This window comes from Pelodiscus sinensis, chromosome 9 (genome assembly GCF_052426305.1).
Source record: "Pelodiscus sinensis isolate ZL-2025 chromosome 9, ASM5242630v1, whole genome shotgun sequence".
Lineage (NCBI taxonomy): Eukaryota > Metazoa > Chordata > Testudines > Trionychidae > Pelodiscus > Pelodiscus sinensis.
The window spans coordinates 16,973,169-16,979,506 of NC_143060.1; positions in this window are offsets into that span (position 1 = coordinate 16,973,169).

Consider the following 6,338-nt stretch of genomic DNA (forward strand, 5'->3'; position numbering starts at 1 on the left):
TTCTCATCCACTGTAACCCCCAGGTCCTTTTCTGCAGAACTACTACTTAACTGGTTGGTCCCCAGCCTGTAACTATGCTTGGGATTCTTCTGTCCCAAGTGCAGGACTCTACACTTGTCTTTGTTGAATCTCATGAGATTTCTAGTGGCCCAATCCTCCAATTTGTCTAAGTCACTCTGGACCCTATCTCTGCCCTTAAGCGTATCTACCTCTCCCCCTAGCTTAGTGTCATCTGCAAACTTGCTGAGGGTGCAATCTATCCCCTCATCCAGGTCATTAATAAAGATATTGAACAAAACTGGTCCTAGAACCGAACCTTGGGGTACTCCACTAGAAACCGACCGCCATCCTGACATCGAGCCATTGATCACTACCCGCTGGGCCCGGCCTTCTAGCCATCTTTCTATCCATCTTACCGTCCATTTATCCAATCCGCATTCCCTTAACTTGCTGGCAAGAATATTGTGGGAGACCGTATCAAAAGCCTTGCTAAAGTCAAGGTATATAACATCCACTGACTTTCCCATGTCCACTGAGCCAGTTACCTCATCATAGAAGCTAATCAGATTGGTCAAGCACGACTTTCCCTTTGTGAATCCATGCTGACTATTCCTGATCACTTTCCTCTCATTCAAGTGTCTCAAAATGGATTCCTTTAGGATCCCTTCCATGATTTTTCCAGGAACCGAGGTAAGACTGACCGGCCTATAGTTCCCTGGATCGTCCTTCTTCCCTTTTTTGAAGATGGGCACTACATTTGCCTTTTTCCAATCATCCGGGATTTCGCCCGATCTCCACGACTTTTCAAAGATAATGGCCAAAGGCTCCTCAATGACATTTGCCAACTCCTTCAGTACCCTTGGGTGCATTAAGTCTGGACCCATGGATTTGTGTACGTTTAGTTTTTCTAAATATTTCCTAACCTGTTCTTTACCCACCAAGGGCTGTCCATCTTCTTCCCATCTTGCGTCGCTTAGCACAGAAGTCCAGGAGCCGACCTTGTCCGTGAATACAGAGGCAAAGAAAGCATTGAGTACTTCAGCTTTCCACACATCCTCTGTCACTAGGTTACCTCCTTCATCCATTAGGGACTGCACACCCTCTCTGATCACCTTCTTCTTGTTGACATGCCTGTAGAAACCTTTCTTGTTATCCTTTACATCCTTAGCTAGTCGCAACTCCATTTGCGCTTTCGCCTTCCTGATAACCCCCCAGCATTCTCGAACTATACATTTAAACTCCTCCCTAGTCATTTGTCCAAGTTTCCACTTTCTGTAAGCTTCCTTTTTGTGCTTAAGTACACCAAGGATTTCCCCTGTAAGCCAATCCGGTCTCCTACCAGGTTTGCCTCTCTTGCTACGCGTCGGGATGGTTTCTTTCTGTGCCTTCAATAAGGCTTCTTTAAAATACTGCCAGCTGTCCTGGACTCCTTTCCCCTTCATGTTAACATCCCAGGGGATTCTTTCCATCAGATCTCTGAGGGAGTCAAAATCTGTTTTTTTGAAGTCCAAGGTGTGTATTTTACTACTCTCTTTCCTTCCTTTGGTCAGGATCCTGAAATCTACCATCTCATGATCACTGCTTCCCAGGTTGTCACCCACCTTTACGTCCCCTATTAGTTCCTCCCTGTTTGTGAGGAGAAGGTCAAGCTGTGCACGGCCCCTGGTCGGATCCTTCAGCACTTGTACCAAGAAGTCATCCCCAACATTCTCCAAAAACTTCCAGGATTGCCTGTGTACTGCCGTATTGGTTTCCCAACAGATGTCAGGGTGATTAAAGTCCCCCATGAGAACCAGGGCCTGCGATCTGGAAGCTTCGCTCAGTTGTCCGAAGAAAGCCTCATCTACCTCATCCACCTGGTTCGGTGGGCTGTAGCAGACACCAACCACAACATCACTGCTGTTTGCTCCTTTAAACCTGACCCATAGACTTTCAACAAGTTTTTCTCCCTCTTTATACTGGAGTTCAGAGCAATCATAGTGCTCTCTTACATATAGTGCAACTCCTCCTCCTTTTCTCCCCTGCCTATTCTTCCTGAACAATCTATACCCTTCCATGACAGCGCTCCAGTCATGCGAGTCATCCCACCAAGTCTCTGTTATCCCAATTAAATCATATTTCTTGGTCTGGGTCAGGGCCTCCAGTTCTTCCTGCTTGTTGCCCAGGCTTCTCGCATTAGTGTACAAACACTTCAGGTAACCAGTTGATTGCACTATCTTCTCCATTCGAAACTGGGGTCCTCCTTTCTCGCTCCTTGCTCTATGCATTTCTTCCCGGTATCTGACTTTCCCACTCCCCTCAGGGTTTTGGTCACCGTCCCCCGACGAACCTAGTTTAAAGCCCTCCTCACTAGGTTCGCAAGCCTGCCCGCGAAGATGCTCCTTCCTCTCTTCGTTAGGTGGATCCCATCTCTTCCTAACAATCCTTGCGCCCAGAACAGAGTCCCATGGTCGAAGAAACCAAAGCCCTCTCTGCGACACCACCTGCGCAACCACGCATTTACGTCCTCAATTCGACGATCCCTGCCCAGTCCTTTCCCTTCAACAGGGAGGATGGACGAGAACACCACTTGCGCTCCAAAGTCTTGGATCCTTCTTCCCAGCGCTACATAATCCGCAGCAACCCGCTCAAGGTCATTCTTGGCCGTATCATTCGTTCCTACATGGAGAAGCAGGAAGGGGTAGCGATCTGAAGGTTTGATCAGCTTGCTAAGCCTCTCAGTGACATCCCGAATGCGAGCTCCCGGAAAGCAGCACACCTCTCGAGATTCCAGGTCCGGACGGCAGAGGGATGGCTCAGTCCCTCTTAGGAGGGAGTCCCCGACCACCACCACCCGTCGTTTCCTTTTGGGGGTGGTGGCCGTGGAACCCCCATCCCTAGGACTACGCATCCCATGCCTTTCAGTAGATGGTGCGCCCTTCTGGTTTCTACCTTGTGAGGTCCCTTCCAGAGCTTTCACTGCAGAGCCTGTGGAGAGAGCTTGAAAGCGATTGCTTACCTCTATAGCATCGGGGGAATCCCGTGCTGGCCTTTTTCCCCTTCTAGAAGTTACATGCTGCCAGTTCTCTTCTTGGTCGCGTACTGCCCTCACTGGCTCCTCTGCCTGCCGTGCTTGAAGGATCAATTGCTGCCTTCTATCGAGAAGGCTTAGTAACTTTCTCAACAACTTTGCCCCCCCCCCTTTTTTTTCAACAGAATTTTTCCCCGGGGACTGGTGTTCGGTATTTTTGGTTAAACCATCTGGCAACCCTATTGAGACCAAACCCTGCAATGAAAGCAAATGTCTCTCTTTGTGCCATTAATGCCTCCCAAAGCTCCTTCAGGGTTATATTGCATCCATTATCATGGTCTTAATCTATTTTTCCTCACCAATCAGTTCAGGAGCAGGCTGAGGAATTTTTTAAGCAGAATCAGTGGGAAAACTACAATGCAACTTGCCTGGGAAGAAAAATGCCCTGAACACGTGAGCCATTTCGCTGACTCCTTGGATTTTCTGCAGGTGCTTGAAAGGGAACAGCAGGGAGGGAACGAGTGAAAATGGCTGGCTTCATAAACCACCATTCACAAAAAGCTGATCCTACTTCAAGAAGGCGAGCAATCTCCTGAGAGAAACAGGGAACGGAGGAGAAAGAAGGGAAACTGCTTTTCAAATAATGGTGATTATATTTACTTGAACTAAGCAGGGATGTGATCGGTTAATTGGAGGGGGTTGGAAGCTGCTGCCTCCTTTCCCCCCACTAGGGGAAGCAGAAGCCAGCCCCTCTACACACTGTGCTGCCAGCTCCTGCTGTCGGTCAGAGGTAGGGCTGGCAAGAGACTTCACCAGGCTCTGGGAATTATGGGGGTTATCCGGGCTCCCTGGAAGGGGCTTGGCATAGGGTGGAAGGGGCAGGAGTGGGGCAGCCAGTCCACAGTGCCACCTGGATGCACCAAGCCTCCCCAAGCCAGCCCTCAGCACTGCCTGGGCCATGCTTTGCAGGGCTCCAGCAGCAATTTAAAGGGCCTGAAGATCTGGCCCCTTCTAAATCATTGGGCCCCAGGGCAATTGCCCCCCTAGCAATGGCCCAGGACAGGAAAGTGGGAATGAGAGTCATGTTATTGGATTTTAAGGGGAGCAGACAGATCACTGCTGCGGCCACGGAGAGGAGGGAGTAAGGGGCGTTTGCCCCAAAATCTATACAAAGGGGTTGACGTGAGGCGTCAAATGAAAGCTTATGTTCTACTGATTCTAGGTATGCTACTCGTGTACTTGTGTGATGCTTGTATGTGGAGTTATGAATATGGACTCATACTTATACTGTAAGTGTTCTCTGCCTGAGACAGAGCGATGGGCCTGGGATGCCTGTTGTAAAGAAGGATTGTTTAGTCAATGACTATGCAAATTAGCACGGCCCCAAGGACCATGGCTCTCAAGATGGCCAATAGACACCTGAGGAATGAGTCTGGAAACCTGCAAACCAGTCAGATCTAATGACTGCTGGCAGGGGCCACAGGGATAGGTCACTTGACCATGCAACCCTCTCCAGCTTGGAAGGCACTAGGAATGAATATAAAGTGCCACGCGGCCGATTCCATTTTGTCTTCAATTCTGCTTCTGATCCCAGATGCAGCCTTGTGAGGGACAGAGAGCCAGGAAGGATTGCTGACCCATCCTGACATAGGATGTACACCAGAGACCTTTAAGATAGCAGTTTATAACATCTCTGCTGAGAGCCTGTGCCAAGGCTTTTTCCCCACTCTGGCACGATAAATGCAAAAGTGGGGTCCCACAAAAGTACCCCAAAACCTTATCTTTCTAGACTTTGGTATAAAACTTCCCCCAAAATCTTAAAAACCTAGATTTTGGGGATAAAATCCGCTGCCACCACCCAAGTAAAAATAAAGAAACCAGGGAGAGACTACTTGGGAAATCTTGGGACCCCTAAGTAAAAATCCAGGACACAAAGATTAACCAATATCAGGTTAATAATAAGAAAAGAGAAAGAACTTTTATTATCACCACAATGCTTCTGTTGCAAGAATAATGACTAGATGGAAAAGTCACAATTTATATACTCATGGGGGGGCCTCCCCATGGGCCAAGATTTTAGTTGCAAAGGAGAGGAAACCCCATTTTTTAAATGCACAGACATCAGATTCCCATTCCCAAACCATAAAACAATACAACCTCACAGATTTATCTAAACTTTACCCTATTTACAGATAGTGAAGAGTCTTTTCTTGGAGATGGACATGATGTCTGTCCCCCTCAGTAACTGGAGAGAAACTGCCCAGTTTGAAATTCCTACCTACGTTCCTATTGGCTGACTCTATGGGTATGTCTACACTACCACCCTAGTTCGAACTAGGGTAGTAATGTAGTCAACCGGAGTTGCAAATGAAGCCCGGGATTTGAATTTCCCGGGCTTCATTTGCATGTTGCCAGGCTTCCTAGTCCGAACTACCTAGTTCGTGCCGCGTGTAGCCGCGGGGCACGGAGTCCGAACTAGCGGACATTTAAAAATGGCAGCGCCCAGCAACATGCAAATGAAGCCCGGGAAATTCAAATCCCGGGCTTCATTTGCAAGTCCGGTTGACTACATTACCACCCTAGTTCAAACTAGGGTGGTAGTGTAGACATATCCTATGGCTGTGTCTAGACTGGCCACTTTTTCCGGAAAAGAAGCTGCTTTTGCGGAAAAACTTGCCATCTGTCTACACTTGGCACTTGAATTTCCACAAAAGCACTAATGATCTCATGTAAGATTGTTAGTGTTTTTGCAGAAATACTATGCTGCTCCCGCTCGGGCAAAAGTCTTTTTCCAAAAAAACTTTTGCACAAAAGGGCCAGTGTAGACAGCAGAGATTTGTTTTCCGCAAAAAAGCCCCGATCACGAAAATGGCGATCGGGGATTTTTTGTGGAAAAGCGCGTCTAGATTGGCCACGGATGCTTTTCCGCAAAAAGTGCTTTTGCGGAAAAGCGTCCTGCCAATCTAGACGTGGTTTCTGAAAATGCTTTTAACGGAAAACTTTTCCGTTAAAAGCATTTCCGGAAAATCATGCCAGTGTAGACGTAGCCTACCTGGCTTAGGTATAGTTAACCCCTTAGTCCCCAGGCTGCTGGATAACCCTCATGATCAAGACACCTGCATCAAGAACTTGGTGATTGGTGCATGTAATGTATTCTCCTTAAGATCTTTACACTCAACTTTTTCTTTCTTTTATTAATAAACCTTTAGATACTAAAGGATTGGCCCTGCGTGACCTTGTGGGTAAGATCCAAAGTGTAAATTGACTGGGAATGTGTGTCTAGTTCTCTGGGATCAGGAGAACCTGTTTGGGGTAGGTGAGATTGGGT